Raw genomic sequence first — 26,370 nt, 5'->3', positions numbered from 1 at the left:
TTCCTGGTTCAGAATTTCACCTTTTGCAAGAGACAACCTTTCTGTGCTGGATAACGGCGTAAGTGACGGTTTACAACTTTGCAAACCTACCCTATTCAAGAGATCAATTGCATATTTTCCTTGAGAGAGATGAAGACCACCTTCTTGAGTTTTCTTAACCTCAATACCAAGAAAGAAATGCAGATCTCCTAGATCCTTTAGAGCAAACTCTGAGTTAAGATCTTTCAGTAAGGCTGTGACTGCATCATTGGATGAGCTGGTGACAATAATATCATCAACATAAATAAGAACAAATATGGCCGTATTTGACTTATTGTAAATAAACAATGATGTGTCAGATCTAGATGGACGAAAACCAAGTGTTTGTAGTTTTGAACTCAACCGAGAGAACCACGCTCTAGGAGCCTGCTTTAGTCCATACAAAGATTTATCCAGCCTGCACACATGAAACGGTTTATGCTTATCCTCAAATCCAGGAGGTTGTTTCATATACACTTCCTCTTCCAGAACACCATGAAGAAACGCGTTCGTTACGTCTAGTTGTCTAAGACACCATCCTCTTGAAACAACAATGGATAGAACAAGACGGATAGTAGCAGCTTTGACAATAGGACTAAACGTGTCCTCATAATCTATGCCATACCTTTGCTTGAACCCCTTTGCAACGAGTCTGGCTTTGTAACGGTCAATTGTACCATCTGACTTTTTTTTATTCTGAACACCCACTTGCAATCAATTGGGTTTTTACCTGGAAGTGCAGGAACCAAATGCCAAGTTCTATTTCTCTGAAGTGCTTGAAACTCTTCTTCCATGGCCTTTCTCCACTTTGGATCTGTGCATGCTTCGCGAAACATACTGGGTTCTCCTGTTGAGCAAGTTAGGCCATACTTGACTTTGTAATTTACCGGATTTATTACCCCTGCGCGAAGACGTGTGCGTGGTGGAGAAAGTTGCTGGTTCGCTGCAGAGGACGCAGGCACAGAAGATGCAAGACCCCCCGGCTCAGAGGGGGCAAATCCCGGCGATCCCGAGGGTGCACTGTCGCCCGCAGGATCGGATGTGGCTGGCGGAGGCGAGGTACACGCAGCTTCAGAGGCGGGCGAGCCAGCAGGAGCCACACCAGATCCCGCCTCAGCTTGGGCCCGCCTGACGTACACCCGCGGCTCTGGAGGAAACCGCACAGGAGACCAGTCCGCAGGCTGCAAGGGGCTCGGTGGAGCCGCGTCGCGACGCGGTGAATCACCCGAGGCTGCACGCGCGTGGGTCGCTGGGTCTGACCGCGGTCGCGTGGCGGCCGCAGGCTGGCGCGACGCCCCGGGCACAGATTCGCTGCCCCTGCCCTCCTGGCAAGGCAAGGATCCCGAGGAGGATCGTGCCAGGGCTGGCAGCCCCGATCCCGATGCAGATACGGGAGCAGGGTTGTGTCCGCTCGGGGGACACATGAAATATGGCCTGTTGGAGGAGGCTGCTGGACCATTTTCACCCAGATTTTTTTCCGCTGCATCACCATCATGTCCTGTAATAGGAGGCTCAAATGCATGGTCAGAAGGGTTAGTCAAGTGATCATTCAAAATATCATCCCCGTGATTAATTCTGGATAAGTGTGAGGGAAGGAGAAGAATCTCTTTGCGAAGAAGGGCACCGGTATTAGGATGAAGATGAGCGAAAGGGAAGACTGTTTCATCGACAACAACATCACGGGATATGTAGACGCGACCAGTGGAAACATCGAGACACTTGAAACCCTTGTGTTGTGCACTATAGCCAAGGAAAACGCATTGTTTGGAACGGAACATAAGTTTGCGAGGATTGTAGGGGCGAAGATTTGGCCAACAGGCACAGCCAAAAACACGAAGGGAGGAATAGTCTGGCTGGGTGTGAAGTAGTCGTTGCATGGGTGTTTCATTATTGATGACACGATTGGGAAGGATGTTAATGAGATGGACAGCAGTGAGGAATGCCTCATCCCAAAACTTAAGAGGCATGGAGGCGCCAGCGAGTAGGGCAAGGCCTACTTCAACAATGTGCCTGTGTTTACGTTCGGCAGAACCATTCTGCTGGTGTGCGTGGGGGCATGAAACGTGATGAGAAATACCAAGTGTTTGAAAAAACGAGTCTAATTTCTCATATTCACCGCCCCAGTCTGACTGGACGGCAAGAATCTTAGTATCGAATTGACGTTCAACAAGTTCTTGAAAATTCTTAAAAACTTGAAACACATCTGAGCGTTTTTTAAGAAGGTAAATCCAGGTGAATTTACTGTAATCATCAATGAAACTAACGTAATAGGTGTGTCCACCAACAGAGGAGGGGGCCGGGCCCATACATCCGAAAAAATAAGCTGCAAGGCTTTGGTAGAAACACTAGTGGACACTGGGTATGGCAATTGATGAGATTTTGCTTGTTGACAAGAATCACAAATAGTTTCAGAGCTACACTCACCGACACATGGGAGCTGATTATTTCTAAGCACTTGTTGAACAATAAAAAAAGATGGATGTCCTAAGCGTGCATGCCACCGTTCCGGGGAGAGTTTGATGACACTGCAAACTTGTTTATCGAATCTTCGGAACTGGGGAATCAACGGATATAGCCCATGCACACATCTACCTCGGTAGAGAACTTGCTTCATGACCTGATCCTTGATCAAAAAGAAATAAGGATGAAATTCCAGAAACACTTGATTGTCAAGAGCAATGCGATGGACAGGAAGAAGATTTTTCGAGGTTTCTGGAACATGCAATATATTTCTAAGATGAATATGATGATGCGGGGTTTTGATAATTGAATGACCAACATGATCTATGTTCATACCTTCACCATTTGCATTATGAATCTGATCACTGCCACCATACTTCTCGTGCATCGTCACCTTCTCGAGTTCATGGGTGATGTGGTTGGTGGCGCCAGAGTCAGCATACCAGTTGGTATCGACCCCATAGGAGTTGTCCACGGCGGCTGCAGCAACCTTCTTGCGAGAGTTGTCTTCCGCGTAGCGCCAGTCACAGTCCTTGGCAATATGGTTAGTTTTTTTTGCATATCTGACATTTATTTTCATAGCCATCATACCCCTGAAAAACTGGACGCCCTCTGTTGTTGTTGTAGTAGGAGCGCTGCCTGGAGTTGTTGTTGCCGCCGGAGTGCTGGTAGCCGCCGCCACCACCACCAGGGTTTTGGTGGTAGCTGCCGCCGCCACCGCTGCTGTTGTTGTAGTGGCCGCGGCCGCCACCACCATTGTGATAGCCGCCGCTGCCGCCTCCTTGATTCCCTCCATTGCGAGATCCGTTGCCGCCGCCATTCTTGGGAGAATAGCGACCACCGCCGCCGCGACCCCGAGAGGCCACGTTAGCAGAGGATTTGAAGGCGCCAGCCCCAGTGCCGTGGAACATCTCCACGCGCTGATCAAAGTTGGACACCATCGCGAAGAGATCGTCGACAGAAACTGTGTCAGTTCGGACGTCAAGGGCAGAGATAATGGGCTAATAGTCCATATCAAGCCCGGCTATGATGTGAGAGACGAGCTCATCCTCGCCGATGGGTTTGCCAGCGGCTGCTAACTCATCTGAGAGAGACCGCATGTGGCCAAAGAAGGTCGCGGCAGACTGGGTTCCCTTTTGGGCATTGGAAAGAGCAAGAGATAGTTGTTGATGCGAGACCTAGATTGTGCAGCGAACATGTTTGCGAGGGAAGTCCATATGGCATGTGATGTTTCTAGGAAGGCAACCTGAATCAGGACTTCTTTGGAGAGGTTTCGGAGCAGGTAGGCCACTATTTGTTGATCTTGGACTAGCCAAGGATTGTAGGCAGGATTGGGAGCGATCTGATCTTTCCCATCGGTGGTTTTTGTGACTATGGTTTTGGAAGGCTCGGGGGTTGTTTGATCGATTACCCATATAGCCCTGCCCCCATGATCTGGGAGCGAGCTTGGGCTCGCCAGAGAACATAATTGGTTCTGGTAAGGGGTTCTGAGGTTGTGTAGTTGAGGCCGGGGGAGACGATCTGGCTGGAGGAAGACATGGTGGTGCGGTAAGGAAGATGATGGTGTAGGAGGGTTGCGGCAGGGGAGATGGAGGCTAGATGTAGGGGAAGAGGTAGGCTCTGTATACCATGTGAAAGTTGTGTGAAGCGTCTCAACTCCCAAACATAGGAGCCCGCATGTTTATATATTGATTGTGTCTTGGAGTACAAGGTTCGGTTGATCTACAACCGTGAGAGATTTACATGGGGGTGATAGGAGAAGATAAGAGGCGCTAGGAGAAGATAAGAATACAGAGGATAAAACACAATATTCTCCTAACTACTCGCCTAACCATATAGCATGTTTATCACGGCTGATTGTCATTGGAGGTCCTAGGACATACACTGGTGGCACGATTGAGATTCATTCATGGATCCTGGATCAGCAACCGCCTGTGTGGAATTTGGTTGCTAAACGGTCATCCAAGAGCTTCGTTTATAACTTGGCCGTGATGGGTTGCTGAGTCCACTGAATAAAGATCGAATGCGGTGAATATTTATGAATAAAGATTATCCTCTGTCCTTGAATAGTTGTGTTATTAGCTTTAATTCTGGTCGAGTTGCTAATAATATTTTTGTTACTTTATTTTACTGCTTATGTGTAATGTGATACAAGATGGTCCTCTTGATCTTGCTTGTTATTGTTTCAGTTTTAAGTCGATGGTCAACTTGTGTGTTTGATTTCCATGAACTGATGCTTCTGTTAGTCTATCTTTGAGTCGACTTTGACTGTTTGAGTGCCTTTTCTTTTCCGTCGGAGTGAACAAATCAGGAATACTATTCGAAATTTGGAATTATACTTCTTATGGAACCTTCTCCTAGTCGAGCGCCACGTTTTGTCATAAGTTTGCTGTGGGTTCAGGACTCGACGCTGGTCAAAGAGGTCTCGGGCCTGCTGTGGCAGCTCATGTCACCACCACTGGTACTAAAACACACGACAGCAGTTGAAGAGAAAATCCCTGAAGAAAGATGTGTTTCTTTTGGAGGAATCAACATGCGGGTTTTTTAGTCACTAGCTGTTATCTTCTGTTGTCATTTGGATTCCAGTAAAGTTCCCGGTGTTCTCATGATCTTTCATCTTCAATGCCCAACTTTTTCTGTACCGTAGCACGTTACTGTCAGCTACTAGTATTTCTGAACATCAAGTTCCAAGTCTAGCTTTGCCCTCTTCCTGTTGAAGACTGTTTGAATCCTGATTTAACAAAATTCTAAATTCTCATGTCGAAGGAAGGACAAGCCACTGCTTTCCGCCTGGCATTAATAATCTCAGTTCATTAGCATTGTTATATGATGATGATGTCTATTGTGACCTGCAACTTTAAGTTTCCTTCCGAACAGACAGTTTCAGACTATCGTCAAGAGAAAGAAGAACAGTTCAGTCTTTGCCGGTCTGCCCCCAAGGCTGTTTCAAATTCTCAAGATATCGAATGGTCCACCGAAACCGACGGGTGCTTTTCAACAGTATAGAAAAATATTGCCAAATCTATGGTTATTTTCATATATAATAGCCTCGGTGCACTACGTTCATCACCCAAGGTGAAATACTTAATTGAACGACAAACTTAAGACGTTAACGTAACCTTACCTCGTCGATAACAGATCACCGATCTGAGAGGAGAATGGTTTTTCTACCATGCACGGGATCTCCCGTGCATGCATAGTGTCTCACTGTACTACTACTTATGACTTACTTCATCCTATGACCCTACATAGGTTCTTTCTCTCCTCATATTAATCCATGCATTTTAGGTTGAGTCTGAAATTATAAAACCATGTATCTTTTGAATGAAAATCTTGATTTCTGGTATGTAACATATTTGGGGTCTTGGTAAGAAGATCTTTTAAACAAGATCAATTAAGGATATATTTCCATAATTTTTTAAATAATAATTTTGAAACTTGGTGAAACTGTAGAATATAATACCCATCAAATACAACATTTACATGAAACTAGTTTCACAGACTATACCAGAGTTTCATACCTTGTTTCATTGAGTTTCACCATATTTTCTAAGGTTTTATCATGTTCCAAAAATTAAAAAATTTAAATTATCAAAATATATTCAAGAGTGATCTTGCTTAAACGTTCTCGTGACCAGGAATATAAATACGCAAACGAAAGTTAAATCAGGATTTTGGTTTATAAGATAAAATGATTTTAAACTGTGAAATCACATGAAAAGGCATGAGTGTGTGGTGGGTTTTGATGTCAGATATTGGGTGCATTGACTATGTCATTGACTGATACAGCTAGAAGAGGTGTGCATGCATGCCTATCTCAATCTAAATCCAACGGTTGGCCCATGCACGGGACCTTGGGAGAATTGCTTTTCTCTGATCTGAGAGACATTGAAGACGTGGCCGCCGTCGACAAGCTGGTGGGTTGAATTCTTCTTAAGTTCCTGGGGCACGCACTTATGGAGATGGCATAAATAAACATCTCAAGACTTCTTGAGTAGCTACCTGCTGTTTTGCTCTATTTCTGCCGTACCGGGATACAGATGCTTCCACATTACATGAAACTTCTTTGCTTTGTTCATCTGCTTTTCTCTGCTTTCCAACTCTGAATACTTGCATGTCCCAACCTCTGCTTTGGCTCTGTTTTCTCAACTCTGCTTTTGCTCCTCTACTCCTTTGCTTTCCTCTGTTTTCTCAACTCTGAATATTTGCATGTCGCGTCCTCTGCTTTTGCTCTGTTTTATGAACTCTGGGTATTTGGCTGTAGCCGCTACGAAACCCTTCGCTCACTGCTTCTCCGGCATCTCTTTCGCTATCGACTCCTCTGCACCCGAGTTAAGAGAGACGCCCACGTGTCAATGGCAGGTGTGCTCGCATGACGCAACGCGGATCCGACGGCCACGGAAACTCGGTTGCGATTTGGAATGTCTTTTTCTTTTACATCATGTTTTTTTTCCAGGTGGCTGGCTCTGCTATATTAAATCAATTTATTTTTGCTTTCAGAGATCAATTTGCTGTGTTGGTACCGATGTAGTGTCACCACCATATATATTTCAAAAATAAATTATTGCTCTGTGTTAACCAAAGCTAATAAGCATTCATGCATGCAAGTATGTATATGGTATAGCAGCCTGTAGACAAAAATTGGTTCATAGAAGCTTCCGGTCCAAAATAACAGGGGGCATGCCAAATATGCCGGTTCAGTCCTTGACGGCAACATCGCAAGTTTATATATCCACTCAAACTCTTGAAAACAATCGTAAGCTTGGGGTACCCTACGATTACCAAAGCACCCATGACACTATATCATTTCATGTTTCACCAGCCAAACACAAATTAAGCTTTTAATTCACAAATTAAGATTTTAATTTGGATTTAGTTCATAATGTTCCATAAAAAAAGCACTCATGACAGTATATAGTTACCAAAGCACTGATGGCATGGTGTACGTCAGCTTAAATTTTGATTTACTTAATGTTCCTGCAATTAATTATAAGCTGGGTGGCTTGTAATAAAATTGTTGTTTGTGCCTGGCTGTACATCAATCAAGATTTGTAAACCTTGCGTGGTGTGGTGTGTGCTAGTGTGTGTGATTGATGAACCATATAAACTGAGCTTGATTTGTGTGTTTTGATGGAACAAGAAATGGTATGCTATCATCAGTGCTTTGTTAAATACTCCTATATGGTTATTTGCGATTTGTACATAAGAGTTTGAGTGGATAATCTTGCAGGGCTACCATCATAGTAGTACTGATATACTTTTCTTCATGATGCCGGCCTCTGATCAATTCGGCAGATCCATGACTTGAATTTACTCCAGTAGGAGTAGGTTTCATTCAGACAATGAACTGTAAGTTAAGTCATTCCATCGGCAACCGTACGTGTCAACTTGCTGATCCCCGAGGAGCGGATGGCGTGCAACACTGATTCCCGTACGTGTTCGTTATTTATCTCCATGCGGCAAGTCTCCAGGTTTCCTAGCTGGGTTCCTTTCTCCGGAGTCATTGGCGCGAGACCATGGAGGGGTGAGGACGAATTCGAGGAGCAAGCGTTAATCCATTTCCCATGCCACATCACACGTATTGGGGCGGTTCAGGGTGACGAGGTGTGTGGCGATTACGACTCCCGGTGTGAATAACTTTTTGGTGGCATATTTTTTGTCTAAGTTCTAGTGAACATGGTGTTTTAATTTGCCAGATATGTGATCTAGAGAAGCATGTGTTGTGGATTCTTCTCCAGGTTAGTGGGTCTCTATTTTAAAACTCGCTAGTATTTTTCTCGAAAAGGGGGGACTCCCCGGCCTCTGCATCAGAGTGATGCATACGACCATCTTATTAACCAAATAAAGCAGTGCCAACATGGTTTCAAAGTCTCCAAAAGTAATAAAAAAGCAAAGAAAGCTCACACAGAGGCAAAAAGGGCTAGAAACACCAACTAGCCATGAAGAGATGCCACAACCGGCTGGCTAAAAATAGATAGGTAAACTAAATGCCTATCCTATTACATAACCCCCATCCAAACCGGTTGAAGATATCCCGAGCTACCATCTCCCAGCGAAAAGATCCAGTAACCAAATGCTCCCTGGCCTCCATCGGAGTGAGTAGCGACCACGAACGGATCAGTGTCGTGGTTTGGAATATAACCTGCAAAAAATGGATACGTGATATTCTGTTAAAAACCAAATCATTTCTGCAAGTCCAGATAGTCCATAGCAAAGCGCAAACTCCAGCCCGAATGTGTATCGCTAAGTCAGGCTCAATCCCATTAAGCCATGTCCCAAATAATGCGTTGACAGGATTCGGTGGATGGATATTAAAAGCAATGTGGACCGTCTGCCAAAGGACTTTGGCCAACGGGCAATCAAAAAAGAGGTGTTTGATTGTCTCATACCGATCACAGAAACTACACCTAGTAGGTCATGTCCAATTACGCTTTATCAAGTTGTCCTTGGTTAAAATAACTTGTTTATGGACAAACCACATAAACACTTTTATTTTCAAAGGAACTTTGACATCCCAAACATTCTTGGAGGTAGGAATGGAGTTCGAATTAATAACATCAATATACATTGATTTAACTGTGAATACTCCAGACTTAGTCAGTTTCCAGCGTAATTCATCGGGTTGTTGAGAAAGCTGAACCTCCATCAGTCTCCTAACTAGACGGAGCCATTCTTCCCAACGATTGCCCGCTAGCGTCCGTCGAAACTGAATATTAAGGGGGATAGATTGAAATACCGATGCGTCGAACACCTCACGTCGTTGAACAATACGGTACAAAGACGGATATTGGATGGCCAAGGGTGTCTCGCCGAGCCAAGTATCCTCCCAGAAACATGTACTAGCGCCGTTTCCAATAACAAACTTCATCCTATTAAATAAAGATTGTTTGACTTTCATCAGTCCTGTCCAGAAAGGTGAATCAGTCGGCCTGACTGTGACCTGGGACAAAGTTTTTGTCTGGAGGTACTTGCTGCGAAAGATTTGAGCCCACATGGCATCATTCACCGATGAGAGCTTCCACAGCCACTTGCTAAGAAGGCATCTGTTCTTAGCTTCTAGATTCTCAATACCAAGACCCCCTTGGTCTTTCGGTCTATAGATGATTTCCCATTTAGCAAGCCAATATTTTCTAGAAGGGTCAGTGCCACATACTAGGTTTTTCGAAGAAGCTCCAATCAAATGGTTCAGGAATAATAAGAAATTGTGTGGTGTTGTGGAAGTTTTGCCCCCTTGTGACCTTCCTCGAAGTAGTAAACAAGGGAAAACATCTCATGCTAGTTTACTAGTTATTATACCAGTTGTTATATCTTTTGTGTTTGTCATTACACTAGTAACATGGCATTGCAAAAGGAAGAAAAATAAGATAGAAACATCAAATGAAGTAGAACAGACCATGATGTACGCCATCTGGAACTTTGATGGGAAAGATGTGTACAAGAAAATTGTTGATGCCACAAACAATTTCAGCAATGATTTTTGCATCGGATCTGGAGGGAATGGATCTGTCTATAGGGCTTAGTTACCAACAGGTGAATTATTAGCGGTGAAGAAGATCCATGTGGCAGAAGATGATGAGCAATTTAACCTTGAAATACACTCATTGGTACACATTCGACATCGCAACATTGCAAAGTTATTTGGTTACTGCTCTGCAACTCAGGGAAGATTCCTTGTATATGAATACATGGACAGAGGGGGCTTAGCAACATCTTTAAATTGTCTGGAAACTGCAGTTGAAATGGATTCGACGAGGAGGTTAAATATTGTTGGGGATGTTGCTCATGCTTTGTCATACATGCATCACGGTTGTTTCGCGTCGATAGTCCACAGAGATATAAAGAGCAGCAATGTTTTGCTTGATCTTGAATTTAAGGCTTGCATCTCGGATTTTGGTCTAGCAAAAATACTAGATGTGAATGGATCAAACTGCACAAATCTTGCCGGGACAAAAGGATATCTTGCCCCAGGTAAAATTATATCACTATGTTGGTACTTTTAGATAAACATACTAGAAGAGTTTTTATTGATCAATGCACTTAGATGATATAGGTAGCAAAATTGACTCTCGAATGTTGATATTTCTTCAGAGCTTGCATACACAACAAGGGTGACTGAGAAGTGTGATATTTACAGCTTCGGAGTGCTAGTTCTAGAGTTGTTCATGGGATATCACCCAGGTGATTTCCTTTCATCCATTGTCGACAAAACTATGTTGCTTCGGAATTTGCTGGACACACGGATCCCACTCCCGGGAGCTGTGATCGCAAGTGAGATATTTCAAGTGATCATCGTCGCTGTCTAGTGCATAGAGCCTGATCCATCACACCGTCCAACGATGCAACAAGTACAGTTGAACGATCACCTACTGATCATCTTGATTATCTCCAAACGGGCATTGTCATCCCTGCCTGCTGGTCATGAATGTTCATCTGGCTAGCACATTGTTGTTTCTTTCCTTATGATTACATAGCCTCCGTGTTAATTTTTTTTCTTCCTTACCCTCATGTTTTCTTCCAAACGGTGCATATTTTTTGTTCCGTACGCATCGAACATTAGATTCTAGCTCGAAGATATATACAAGTAGTGCAGATTATTTCTTCTATTGGCTCAGTTTATGGTTTCAGATTTCTACTAGTGATATGATTCATATCAAACAACTCATTTATACAAGCTAGTTTCAGATGGTTTTCTCCTATTTATACAAGGTAGTTTTAGCATGACGAAATATGCAGGTAGTGATATGATTCATATCAAACTAGAAAGATAAGCTAGTTTTCATATGATGAACTATGCAAGCATTTTGTGCCTGACATTGACGCTAGTGCTCACTGTCAACTTTTGGCTTTGGCAAGTATTGCTTGCGCGTTAGCTCTGACTACTCATAGTTTTGTAACATGTTGGTTGCCACGTCAGTAATTATAACCTGACTTATAGAGTTGATGTGTATTGCTTACTGCCCGGTGTATCACTACTGGAATCAAATTGTTAGTTTAGTGCCAAATAAGGATGAAAAACACTTGGTAAAGGCTTTGCCGAAGTTTACAATCGGCATACACACTTCCAGCAAAGGGCTCCTTGCCGAGTTTCTTTTTTGTCGTGCATTTGCTAAGTGTTAAAAGCCAGTACGCGACATAAAAAAAGAGACGGAACAGAGCGGACAGCAGAGTTGTTGCCACTTGGCACAGATGATTTTCCAAGTTCATATGCTCGGCAAAAGAGAAGGCTCTGTAACATGGTGAACAACAACAACAAAAATCGCCATCGGTGGAGCTGCCGCACCACACCACAGCTTCATGACCGCCGCATCGCCACCACATCCAAGCCGCCACAGCACGCCACCATTCCTTGCAACCACGTTCTTCACCATTGGGCTGTTGAGAAATACCCTTCCGTTCCGTGTACATCCCCAACACATGGAGCTCGTACAAAGGCATGGGTCAACAAGGGATGCAGTCGGTGGTTCCGTTCGCATGGTTTCTTCAACAATTGGTGTGTTCGATTCCAATTCCATGCATGTGTTGTTCTCGGGATAAATGAGAGATGGTCCCAGTTGTCAAAGATGCAGCTGCATTGGCTATGTCAGGTCTCGCCACTTCCATTGTTACAGAGTTTACTTCACTCGCTGGCACACCAACATGTTTTACGCGATGGTCTTCCAGACCAGGTTGCTGATTCTCTTCGATCATACAGCACATTTGTTGTTGCCAACTCTTCTTATTTTCAGAATACTGAGCAAAAGCAGATGAAGCCAACTACATGCAAATATTCAGAGTTCAGAAAAACAGAGGAAGTTCAGCTTATGTCGCTGGAGATCAACAGAGTGTCCGAGCCTAGTGGGTCTGTTTGGAGGTGGATGTCAGCCAAGTTCTTCAAACGATCCATTCAAACAACCTGTATGTGAGTAAAATTCCATGTCCTTTTCGACTGACCCCTTGTTTCCTCATTTTGTATCAGGTGGACGAGGGAATTAACTCTGAAATAGTCTGCTCGGTGCTCCAAGGGGAAAAAGGCATCTGCCATTGACGCGAGGAGAGGGGCAGGCAGCGTCTCCGTCTGCCATTAACATGTTGTTCAGGAGCTTCAGTTGCATAGCAGAGAAGAGTTTTTCGTATCTTGAGTCCCAAGCAACAAATCAAATAATGCGAGGAGAATGGGGAAACTTGTTTTCTAGTATTAGTAGTTTCATCTATAATAAGATGGTCGCATGCATCGTTCTGATGCAGAGGCCGGGGGATATCCTCCTTTTCAGAAAAAAAAAGACCATGAGTTGCCATTACCAAGCAGGGGAACAAACCTCCATCCAGAATTCCCATGTGCAATCCCCCAAATTATTATTTTTGTACCAAATGTAGTGTGTGGTGTAAAGTGCAACATTGTATTATATTATTTTCATTCTAAGATTAGCATGCACAATTAGCACGCATAATTTAGGACACACATAGTCGGCAAGTGTGATGTCCTGATTACATTCATGGAACCATTGGCCAACAACATAAACATAAATGATGGACTGTCACAGGATAGCAGGAAGCCACCAAATCTGAATTCATGAGACACAAACTCATGTGCATTCAGGACAAACTTTTGAGAAGCGCTTTATCGTCTTTAGGAGATGAGTCCCCATAACCATAGCGGTACACTCAGCACCTCAGAATCCACCATTACCGCATCAGAAATTGATAGCACAATGTCCAAAGGCTATAAAGGGCAACCCAGCTGTCGAGGCAACAGAAGCCGCAACGACTTAAAATGCCAACCTGATACATGGAACACACCCCAGCTCTGTCTCGAGCGAGATTAACGGCCCCTGTTGACTTCTCTGACTGACGAAAGTGAAAACACCATGCTCGAGACGAGGTAGTTGCAATCCACCCATCTGTTTTTATATCGCAAAAATTTACGTACGAAAGTTCCGTCCAGAGTAGGATCGTTCCGATCTCGCTGATTCGATCGCTCATTCTTTGGAAAAGAAATAACTGAACATTTGAACCATTCTGGCGGGCGTGCCTTTGGTGAAGTAGATTCGGCGCCGTTCACACAGTCTAGTGTGTATTATCCTTGTTAAAAAGAAAGAGAGGATACATAGCAGCCGCCATTAGCGTGTGGAGGCCGGCAGCATCTCTGTCCGTCTGTCCCGTGGTCGGAAGGAGGAAGATTGTCTGTCAGGCCCCGAGTGGAGTCAACCTGATGCCTGAAACGGCTCTGAGGCTACAACCAAATATTCAGAGCTCATAAAAAAAAGCAAACGCAGAGGATGGGACTTGCAAATATTCAGAGTTGAGAAACAGAGCAAAGTAGAGGAGTAGAGGAGGCTAACTACAGGTAAAACAGAGTTGAGAAAACAGAGCAAATACAGAAGTTGCGACAGAATGTCACGGGAATGGTGGGCCCCGTCCAGAGAAGCCCAGCCCAGCTGGAGAGAACCAATAGGAAGGCAAAGCCCAACCCACTGGTGCGAGGCCCGGAGTGGACCAAGTAGGTATAAAGGGGCAGCGCTGCGCTAGGGTTGGCATCGTTGGATCACTTACCGTATCGGCGCCGCTGGGCGATGTATCTCTCCTCCCACCTCGAGGCTCTCACTCCCCGCTCCCCTTCTTGCTGAGACCAAAATACTCTGTTGATATTCCTCTGATTCGAGTGATTGAGTATAATTGAGCATGCCTACACCCTTGATTCGTATCATCTGGCATCAGAGCCTCCAATTCCACCACAAAATTTCTCTTCCCCGGCTCGATCTGGCGCCGAAAACTCGCAGTCTGAAGGAGATCATGGTGGGGACTGATGTCCAGAAGCAGCTGGAGGAAGCAGCGGTGGAGCGGAGCGGCATCGCCAAGGCCCTCCTCTCGATTCAGCAGACGTTGGATCGGATGGCTCCCGCCGTCGCGAACATGGAGCCAGCGGTCGCCAAGATGGAGCCCGCGCTTGCCTCTTTGGAGCCGGTGGTGCAAGACCTCGCGGCGTGGCGCCCCGGCATGGATACGGTGATGGGGCAATTCCGTGTCGATCTCGATGAGATCCGCGCGGAACTGGAGAAGATGGCGCAGCACACCTCGCCCCGCGACAAGACGGCGGAAACCTCGAGTTCGGCAGTGGCGGACGCGCTAGAGCTCGGGGGGCACCGCAGTGGCGACAGCTACGGGCCCGATGGCCGCCGCAGGGCTTCGATTCCACGGGAGCTGGTTGGGGGGGCTCTCCTCCCCGCGCCGGTCCCGGCCAACGGTATGGTCCGCACTCCCTTTCCCACGATACCCATTCCCCCACTGCCGTGTTTGGATTTTGGCAGTGGTACTGGTCATAGAGGGTATCATAAGCATGTGGATTGTCCCAGTTTTGATGGCGATAATCCTACGGGGTGGCGCATTCGTTGCGAGGCTTACTTTCGTGTGTGTGGTGTTGATCCAGCCGTGTGGGTGGACACTGTGGTTGTCCACTTTACTGGGGCTGCTGCCTTGTGGCTCGAGTGGTCTAAGATGCATCTTAAGGCCACTAGTTGGGATACTTTTTGCACCGCAGTTCTAGAAAAATTTGGTAGGTCAGAGTTTCAGCATTTGTTGCGTAGTTTTTCGAAGCTTAAGCAAGAGGGTTCCGTGTTAGAATATGCCGAACAGTTCAATATATCCATGCACTGCTTGTTAGCGCATCATAGCTCTTGGGATCCCTTGTTCTTCACTACTCAATTCATTGAAGGGCTAGCTCATGAAATTAAAGTGGCTGTTATGTTACATCGCCCGAAAGACCTCGGCACTGCTGTTTCGTTGGCTGAATTGCAAGAAGAGGTGGTTGACATGGTGCGTTAGGAGCAAGAGGCTACTGTGGCACAGTGCTCGGGGGCATCCAATAGCAGAACTGGGCGTTTTTCTTCACGCCCAGCTCTATCGGTGGCGGTGCCCGCGACGTCTCCGGTTGGACGCCCGAACGCGTCTCTGCCTGTCTCCACTCCACTAGAGACACGATGAGGCCTCGACATCGCCAAGTCATTCTCGAGTCTGTCACTCCAACTCCCAACATGAAGGAGGTTCTCACGAGTATTCTCCAACAAGTAGGAGCTGAACCACTTGATGGCGCCGAAGAATGGACAGAGGAAGATATCATCCACGCCATATCGAATTTTCTAGAGGACAAAAGGTGCGCAAATTTATAAAAAAGCTTTGATTTAGTTAATGTTTTTTGAAATGTGCACTATGAGAGCTAGGATTTCATATGACAGTGGTGGTCTGTATGCATTCAATGCAAATTACAGCAGAACATGAACATGAATTGGAAGAAGAACAACTCGTCATCATAGCTAGATATTTTATTTTCACCTTCTTAAAAATAACTTCCGCTAGCTTGGTGTATTCTAGTTACAAGATAATGTATAAGCACATGAAAATGTGGCTATACCAAATACGTCACGTATTTAGCCGTGCAAATGCCCAACACCCTCCTGAAAGTATACTAAAAGTAGAGATAGAGTACTAGTTATATTTTATTATGCCCATCATATTTTTACACACTCTTTTCTTTTTAGTTCATCAATATAACACTAATTCGATATTGAGAACGTTTATATGACTCTTATTAGGTTGATAAAGAATGTATACAACTATATTTTATACATTAGCTTTGGAATGATAATTTTAAAAACTCCATATGTTAACAATAGACAGTCAAACTTCAAAATATATTCTATATAAATATCAGTAGTTGCATTTATATAGTAAAATCAACTTAGGAGCAGAAGTGACATGGTAAATAGATTAAGATGAGCATAAGCATGAGGAGAAATAATATTGTAATAAAAGAAAATGCAACTGCAATACAACCATTGACAATACCAGTAGAAGTAGAGAACACAATGTTTAGGTACAAGCCATAATGAATTTATTACTGGTGTACAATTCTTTATAATATTATTGGTGAAAGAATATACAACAGAGATGGGGAATGAAAAAGGGTAAGCTAGGTATTTATATGACAGTGAATGCTTTTGCATTGCAGACATATCGTTTAAGTATACCATTGGTATTCTGTTGTCACAATAAAATGTCCTTAGGAATAGTCTAATACACCCAACCGAAAGGTCTTCACCGAAATAGCGTCATATGTCTCAAACTGAATGTTCTTGTCTGCTTACTGAGACAACCCTGTGTGTATGTCCACACACACACACACACACACACTTCCGACTAGTCGGGATATAGTAATAGATCCGAACGAAAATTGCGCACTCCTTCCCTGCGAAGTCAGGCAATGTACGATTAACTTTTTTTCTAGTGGTTGCATGCATGCGATTAGGTTCTCTTCAACAAACAAAAAGCAAACACATCCAGGATTCTTTTCCTAAATTGTTGTATGCATGCATATAAGACAAAAATACTGATGTTAGCAAATGTTCCACCAAATTCAAAATTCAAAATGTTTTATAGCTCTAACAGTTGCTTCGTTTGAAAAACGGTTTTCACATAAAAAAATCGGCGCCATGAGATCTTTGAAACTAGATCCCATGTTGGTATGTTCTAACGAAATTTTTTCGTGTAAAATGTTATCAGGCTTGAGCTCCGTAAGTTATCATGTCTATAATGAATAAGTTACCAAGCTATTTTCATAGAAATTATCAGCCATGAAAAATGGTATTCCAACCTTTCTCCCCACATGCACATGTATGCATGCACTAAATGACAAAATGCTGATGTTATCCTAGATTTTCCCATTTTGAAACTTTTAAATGTTTTGTAGCTCAAACTTCGGTCCAATAGAAAAATCGTTTTCACATAAAAAGTTCTTTATGATGAGACCTTCAAAACTAGATCCCGTGTTGTATGTTTCAACGAAATTTTTGATATAAAAAATTACCAAACCTGAGCAACATAAGTTATCACTTGTGTGACACATAAGTTACCAAGCTGTTTTCATAAAATTTACCAGGCATGAAAAATGATATTCCAACCTTTCTCTAGTGCATGCATTTAGTTACCAGACCCGGGCTAAGTAAGTTACCGGTTCTGATGTATGTATATTATCATGTTAATTACACATGAGTTACTATGGTATGTTTTCAACAACTTCTTTCCTGGGACAAAGTTACCGCGGTGTTTATGCGTGAGTTAACACACATGCAGTCCGTATATTACCCCACTATATACACATAAATTATCGAGGGGTATGTTTTCAAACAAATTTCTCCTTCCGGGGTCAAATTACCATGGTGTTTGTACGTGAGTTATCATTTTTATGCCTCTATAATTTATATATAAACAAATGGTCACTACTAGGGAAAAGCTTACGGGCAGACGCTTACTAGTAGCGCCGGTTTATACCCCTCGCTACTGCTACTTACTAGTCGCACGGATTTTTACCCCTTGCTAAGTGGATAGTAGTACGTAGCGCGGTTTTTTACCCCTGGCTACTACTAAGCGGTCTCTACCGTGCCCCCTCCCTCAATGGGTATAAACCCGCGCTACTACTAAGCTAATAGTAGTAGCGTGGTTTTATACCCCTCGCTACTACTAAGTACGAGGTAGGTGAAGTCCCCATATCCTCGGCCGGATCCCTCCATCTCCTTTTTCTCTCTTGTTTCTCCTTTTCCCTCTCCCTCTCCATCTCTCTCTTCCTTTGGCTTTACTCACCTCCCATGCCCATGCCTTTGCAGGTCGTCGATATGGCCAACCAGGAGCTCTCCGCCTTGGCCGCGAAGAGGATCCTCACACCGTCGTCTTGCTCTACACTGGATCCGGTCACTCTCCAACAGCCGTCACCAGATCTGGTTTGCCGCTACCCGTCCGCACCTCTGGCGACCCCTGTCGTCGTCGGATTGAACCATTGACACCATTTGACAATATGCACGGGTCGACATTTTTTTTGGTTTTTGAAATTAATAGTAGTAGCGCGGGTCACAGGCACCGCTACAGATAGTTAGTAGTAGCGCATGTGGAATCCGCGCTACTACTAACACACGTAACAGTAGCGGGGGATGCACCGCGCTACAACTACCAGTTAGCTGTAGCGCCGTAGCAGTAGCGTGGGCACCCGCGCTACTATTAGGCTTTTTTCGAGTAGTGTATGTACCACAAGTGTGATAACTTACGTAGCACACATGTGATAACTTTTTGATCAAAAAAAAGTCGTCGAAACATGTCAATATGGGATCTAGTTTCGAAGTTCTGGCCGCGACGGATCTTTTTTTCTATGAAAATGGTTGTTTGGTTGGACATACGGTTTGGGCTACATATCATTTTGAATTTTTGCATTATGAAGAATTTTTTATGACATCATCATTTCCATTTTCTTTCCATACATGCATGCATACATGTAAGTGGCTGAAAGTGACGTACATCCGTTGATTGGCTGAAAGCGACATGCGCATGATTAGCAGAAAGGAAAGAAACATGCGCGTGATTAGCAGAAAGAATGCAAGCGCGTGCAAGCCTTGATACAAAAATCGGACGACGCAGAGTGTGTTCGGATCTGTTGTAAACTTCCGACCGTTTAGAAGTTAGATTTGGCGCACGCGCGTGTGTGTGTCCATAACAAGCGCGCACACACATATCAACAAGGCAGAAACCCGAGTTTACAAGTTCAAATACCTGTAGTCAATGTCGCGAAAAGGTCAAAGTGCCACGACTTGTAGATAGCGTTGTTGGGCTTGCTTGCCCAAGTGTAGATCCACCTAACGACGCATTGTTTGATCCAATTGATGGATTGAGCTCTAAGGATGAGACGATAAGCATATACGATGGCAAGATGAATGGTTGAAAAGTTGGAACACTTACAAAGACAAGAGGAGAAGATGAGGAAAAGATCCTGCGAAATCGTGCTGCTCGTACCATGTTTTGCAGATTATTTTTGAGCAAGTGAGGTTACATAAATGAATGGAACTGAATCTTCAAATTATTTATTATGGGCTAGAACTTACCGCAATGCAGGGATTGAAGCAAACAAAGCCTAAATCCCTAAACGTTGACGTTGAGGCAAACAAACCCTAAACCTCTAACATCAACGTCGAGGAAAACAAACCCTAAATCCCAAACGTTGATGTCGAGGAACCCAAACCCTAAATGCCTAAACGTTGACACTGAGACACCCAAACCATAATCCACTAACCCCCAAAATTTGATGTCAAGGCAACCAAACCCTAAACCTAAACATCAATGTCGAGGCAACCAAACTGTAAACCTCTAAATGTCGGCATCGGGGCAAGCAAACCCTAATCCCCAAATGTTGATATCGAGGCAAATTTCTTCTTATTGCTTTTAGTTGGATTTCTTTTGCCTTAGTAAGCTAACTTTTCTCAAAAATCCTCTCTGTCCAGAAATGGACGTTGTCTAAAACCCTACCTAGCCCTATACACCACCGTTTCACCCCTCTTGACAGTGACATGGAGCTTCCTCGTCGTCCTGGAGGCCCGTCAATGCGTCGAAAGTGATATATTGTCAAAAGCTAAGAGTGGCAAAAGTGAAATGTCAAATTCTAGAGTGGTATAAGTAAAGTGGGCAAAAGCTAGAGTGGCAAAAACAAAGAGTTAGAGGGCATCATATAAAAGCTAGAACCTCCGTAGCACAACTCTCTCATACTTGTAACCCCCTTAGGCGAGGTGTTTTCCACCATTAACAAAAGCAAAGTAGGAGTAGGGTCTTACATCAACCACGAGGGCCTAAACCTTGGTAAACTCCCCGTGTGCGATCTCCTCTGGTAATTCATTTCACACTCTTCGACAGTGCAATGCACCGGGGGTGGCCCATCGGCCAGGAAGCCCGGTATTGGGCTGGCTTTAGGACCCAGGAGGGCCGGCGGCCGCCCAGATCCAGGAAGCAATCCAGTAGGTCGATGCGAAGGAAGGCGAACATCTTGGCGTACAAGCCAAGGAACGCTCGAAGTGAGTTCAGTTAGGCACCCTATAAACCCTGGCTCTTGTCCCCTTTATAAGGCGAGGGTAGGGTAGTTATTGCCGTCTACTTCTTACACCCTTACAAACCGCAAGTACGCATAAATTTCCATGGATTTAAACGACACCAAACCACATGCCAGCGGCTTAGAGTTAGCCCCCGGTGTCGGGCCCTCTCCCCATTTTGTCTACAATGTGCTAAGTTGTGCAAACACAGACTTTCAGCCCATCTCTGATCATGATTTCATGTGGCCGCAGGTCAGATCTTCAATTTCCGACATTAAAACCCTACAAATGCAGTCAATGTCCCGGATATGCCTAGCGGATCCTGAAAAGGGCGATGAACCAACATATGCCCCAGAATGGCCTTTGTTGACTCGAAGAAAAGTTTTGAGTTCAACGGAGGAACATGCGCTGCACTCTCTTCACAAACCAGATGTGTTCCCTCTCGGTAGTTAGATCCTTCTTGGGAGATGGTCTCATTTCCACACAGCCGCCATGAAGGCTTCTACGAAAGGTTCCCGAATTTTTACCCACCTTCCGGGGGCCGTATGATCACAATGTGCCAGGTTCGAGGAATTTCCGGGTTCTCGTGAATTTTCGTGGATTTAAACGGTAGTAAACCGCACACTGGCGGCCTACCTTGGCCCTCGGTGTTGGGCCCTCCCCGCTTTGGCTTCACAAGACCTGTAGTCGTGGACCAAAGACCACATATTGGGACTTTTCACCCATTTCTTTCAATAACACTAAGTTTATGTAGGTCTGAACTCGAATTTCTGGCATTAAACCATACCAATGCAGTAAATGTCCCGAATATGGCAGGCTGGATTTGAAAAAGGCGAAGGCCTTGCATGTTCCTTGGAATGGCCTCTGTTAACTACTGAAAAGTTTGGAGGCCAAAAGAGGGCCCCGCACTTCCTTCACAAACCGGGCGCTTCCCTCTCGATAGCTACATCCTTCCTATGAGTTGGTCCCATTTCAGAGCCTCTGTGAAGGCTTCTGTGAAATGCCCTCGAATTTTTACCACATCCTTTAGGGACTGTATGATGACACCGGGCCAGGTGCCATGAATTTGTAGCCTCTCGTCAATTTCTCTGAATTTAAACGGTAGCAAACAGCAAGCCGGCGGCCTAGGCAAGGCCTCTCTTTCGGTTTTTCATGGTCCTATGATCTACACAAACACAAGCAAGAAATAAAGCTCACATGGGGTAGCCCCTTCCGAAGAAATGCTACGTCTATCTGACATGGGGCTCGCCAGAGAGGGAGGGCGCGAAATCGCCCGAGAAAGTGTCACAACCAGCCTTAGCTTTTGCACGGGAACCTATCATGGGTACGCAAAGTTAGTGTCATGAGGGAAGGCCAATACTCAACTTTAAAGTGGCACCTCCTTCACAAATCAGAACATCCCACAGGAAGTTCCCGTGCTTCAAGGCAAGCATACGGTGGTTGCCGAGTTTATTTATTTTTTTAATACTCAGCACACAGCCAGTATGCCGAACCCCGATAATTTACACATGGCTACCAACATCAGCATCGTGTGCCGCAGTTCACCGCCACACTCCTCATTCTTGACGGCCCGAGCCGCCCGCCACCAGAGGAAGCCTCGCTCCCCAATTCTTTAAAGCCTCAGCTAAATCCGCCACAGGATATTAGACGATCGTTGCTGGCGAGGTGCCGGATCCGAAGGGGAGCCCCGTGCAAGACCCGAGTGGCCGCCTATTGTCCAGCGGCTGTTGCGCTCCCAAAAGGCAGACATGGTTGCCAACATTTGCAAGGTACACACTACACGGCCGCTGTTGCGCCTTGCTCCGTCACCGAGCCTGCGCTTAGAATCCCGTTGCCACCGTCGTCCGCACGGGCTTTGACCGGCATTGGCACAGCTGCCATTAACGCCATTGATGTCGTCGCCGGCATCGGTGAGCGGACTGATATTGGGGAGAGAGCAAAGGAAACTGGCTCGGGATTGCCTTCCGAGTCACCCAACCGGACGACACAGAGGCATTGGACTAGATTCATTCTCAGTATTAGATAGTCATGTCAAAATTTCATGCTTTTTTTTGTTCGAGAATAGCAAGTAAATGTGTGCTGATCGTGTGCGAGAGGAAGCAAGAGTACAAGGGACATGTAATGGTTGGACCGCAAGTGAGAAAGTGAGAACAGATGCCAATGTTAATCGTGAATAGTATATTTGAAACAACACAACCGTGCAATTGCAATTGCCTTTAAATAGATGACCCTTCCGTAGCATGGCACATACGGTGTACGTTAGTCTTGGTCAAGCCTCAACTAACAACTAGTCGCTCCAATCCAACAAAAGTGTTGTGGTTTTAGTTTAAATTTGAACTAAAATCGCGACACTTATTTTGGATCAGAGGGAGTACAAAGAAAGGGCCGTGGCATGTAACGTGTGACTGCTGAGGGTGAGTTAACGTGTGCAAAGTTCACATGTGCGCAGTCAATTGATTGGCCCTGTAAGTCTATATATACACGCTGTAGAATGTGAATTAGTACATGTACTATTCAAGAATGAATTTACATCCGAGCCTCATGCAGTCTACTAACTATCTTATTCTTGTGTAATCACCTTGCATAGGTACCTAGTAATAATTGATGACATATGGCATCGTGGAGAATGGGAGATCATCATCAAGTCTTTTCCACAAAATACTCTGGGCACTAGAATTGTCACGACAAGTCGTATTGATCCTATACCAGGAGATGATTTGGATAATAACAAGTTCTACATCAATATGAATCCTAGATGGGATTTTTTTAATGGAAGATGTTGTACCGGCCTCATAGATTCCTCTACACAACTGATGAGGAAGATGTGGCTACTCGGATGAAGCCTGACATGGTTGGAGAAGGTTTTGACTATGAGTCTATGACCATCCTATTGTGCGCATGTGTGGTGGTGTCCCGTTAGCACTACTTTGCATGTTTTCAGCAATGGTAATGGTCCGACAGCAACAAGAACAACTAGGGGTACATGTAAAGGTACGTGATGTGCAAGATATGATTGAGAAGAAAGTTAAGCAAAGTGGAATTCAGAACACTCCAGGGTACGAACCGTTGGTACAGAGCTTGCAGCTTGGCTACGATGATCTTCCTCACCATATGTTGAAGACCTGCTTGTTGTACTGCAGTGTATACCCTGAGAATTACCCTATTCACATGAATGATTTGGTCATGCGATGGGTTGCTGAAGGATTTACTTATAGTGAGGATGTAGCAAAAGATTACCTCAAAGAGCTTGACAACAGGGGGTTCATGTTGCGGACCCATCACGGGGACTGCCTGATGAACCCGATGATGCGAAATTTCCTTAGAGAGAAATCCCGTGAAGATAATTTCATTACTTGCAGTTCGGACATCACATTGGCATGTGCATGCCGAATCCATCGGCTATGTGTCGACGATGATCTAGTTGATGTTGGTGAGGAGGAGGTGGTGGATACCTTGTTGGAACTGGATTGGTCCCAGATTCGATCTCTTGTTGTTTTTGAAGGTGCTAAGAGATATGTCCCTTTTGAGAAGTTGGAACGTGTGCGGATGTTGGATCTTCAATATCACCACCATCAGCTTGAATTCAAAAAGTCTTCTTGGAAATATGTTGAGGATTTAGGATTCGAGGCCCTTGGAAATCAACATGTGAAGGATATATGTGGACTGCTCTCTTTGAGGCACCTATTCGGCCTAGAAGGGACAGGAATCATTGAGATACCACCAGAAATAGCGAGGCTGCAGCATCTGGAGACTTTGCAGGTAAGATTCACATGGATCAGAGAGTTACCCTGTGAGATTGGGGACCGACAACAGTTGAAGACTCTGGTCGTGAGTCACAACGCTAAGCTGGCAAAGCTGCCAAGGGAGATAGGGGATCTGCAGCATTTAGAGACTCTTGACCTGATGAGCTGTAACGGGCTGATGGAGCTGCCACCTGAGACCGGGAACCTCTAGAATTTGGAGAATCTGAACCTGCAGTACACCAATCTCAAAGAGCTGCCTCCGGAGATTGGGAACCTCCAGAATTTGGAGAATCTGAACATGCATCACAGCAAGCTCAAAGATCTGCCTCCGGAGATTGGGAAGTTGCAGCATTTGAAAGCACTGGAGATGAGCTCGACATTCATCACAAGGCTACCTAGTGAAATCGGGGACCTGCATCATTTAGAGACCCTGGACCTGAGTCACAACTGGGGGCTCACACAGTTGCCTCGTGAGATGTGGAAACTGCAGAATTTGAAGCGGCTGGTCTTGAATGCTACAAGGGTGGAGAAGATACCAAGGGAAATCGGAGGGCTGAAGAAGCTGGAGATTTTGGAATTAGGCGATACCATCGTTGCACTGCCCTGGGAAGCTAGCCAGCTCTCGAAATTGGATGGACTGCCCGAGTGCGTCCGCCAAGCCTGAAAGAAGAGTCATCTTGTTTCTGAGTTAGCCAAGGAGATGTTGTCTGGTTAATGAGGCCACTGATAGTGGGGGCCTAATCGTTGGCACAAAACACATGCACATTCCAAGGTGGATCAAGGATCACTTCAACGACCTTGGCTCCTTGGATATCGAGATCTGCAAGCTGGAGGAGGAGCGGGGTCTCAAGATACTGCGGGAGATGCCTTGGCTGGAATATCTCACGCGAAGGTTGGAAGCCGTCCCAAGCGGTGAAGGGTTCCGATGGCTGAGGACACTCGTTGTTGACTGCCGCGTGCCACGAGTTGTTACCGTCCATGAAGGAGCGATGCCCTTGGTGAGATATCTCTTCTTGGCGTTCCAATTCTACGGTGGCCCACCTCCACCTGCAAATAAGGACCCTCAACTGGGTATCAAACACCTCCGGAGCCTTTGGTTGGTCTACTTTAAATGCAGCCAGGAATGGTATGGAGGAGCAGCAGAGAGCAGCCCGTGCATGAGCGCCATGATTGACGTGGTGAGGAAAGAAGCCCAGGAGCATCCCAGCAACATCGAATTTTCTGTCTCTGGCCGCGAGGATGAGATTTTCCCACCAAATGAGAGCTTGGCACCGGAGGTTTCCAGCGGCGCTGAGATGAAGCATGAGGGGAAGAAGAGCGCACAGGAGGTTTCCAGCAGCAACAGTGGGACGGGCGCTGAGATCCAGCTGGAAGATGAGGAGATCCAAGAAGCAGCAGCAACGTGATTGGGTTGCTTCCTTGACGAGGTAATCTTTCTTTTTCTACCAACAGGACCCACCACTAGTTATTAGCTACTAACACGTACACTTGCTTGTGCCGACCGTCGTCTTGATTTGCAGGTTAATTGATTGGTTATTTCATCATCGCAGTCATCTTCAACTATATACATACATACATACATACATACATATATGGCGGCTATTCATCTTCAGCCTTGCTTGCTTCCTCCCTTGCTTTGAAATCTCCTGTATCCATCCTTCCCCGGAGGGCATAAGATTTTACCACATCAAGGAAAATGGGGAACAACCCTCCTCCTCCATCTGATCTGTTGTTTGCCCGTCCAAGTTACTTATGCAAGCTTACAAGTTGGTTTGTGACCGAGCACCTGTATCTGTATATATACCTGTGTCTGTATGGCAGGTTTGTGATCCAGCTGGTGATACTCCTTATTTCTTTTGGGTGGAACACTTTGTAGGGGCGTATTGTCATGTAACTTAATAATAATAATCTATGAGTATACTAGGTTTTATTACGCACTTAATTGTTACCAAAACTCTTCTATTGTTCTTGTTATTATTATGTTGTAATAATAAATATATGTGACCGTTTGTTTGTTTCTTTGTTTGTTTGTAATCGAAATCAGAGATTATTTATAGCTGACAAATCCTCAAGCAGAGATTATTTATATACTCAATAGCGTAAGCAGCTGGAATTGATTAGATTACAACTTTTTTTTCAGCTCCTACTTTTAAGTTAACAACTCCACTGACTAACATGGATCATTGTAGGCAGGTCCAACAGAAATAAATGTTAAGAATCTTACACTTTTTATGCTACAATGCAACCATATCACTCCCTCTGCCCATAATATAAGAATA

At 44.9% G+C, this 26,370-nt stretch overlaps 2 pseudogenes; one reads left to right on the top strand and one right to left on the bottom strand.

The window, feature by feature from the left end:
- Positions 1-12,502, top strand: part of LOC125525571 (uncharacterized) — a 53,288-nt pseudogene extending 40,786 nt beyond the window's left edge.
- On the bottom strand, positions 3,401-3,539 carry LOC147956761 (small nucleolar RNA Z247; annotated as a pseudogene).
- Positions 12,503-26,370: the final 13,868 nt, after the last annotated feature.

This window comes from Triticum urartu, chromosome 7A (genome assembly GCF_056163025.1).
Source record: "Triticum urartu cultivar PI428250 chromosome 7A, HENAU_Tu73, whole genome shotgun sequence".
NCBI classification, from domain to species: Eukaryota; Viridiplantae; Streptophyta; class Magnoliopsida; order Poales; family Poaceae; genus Triticum; species Triticum urartu.
Note: the sequence above shows the minus strand (reverse complement) of the source record. Positions and strands in the feature narration are given on the sequence as shown.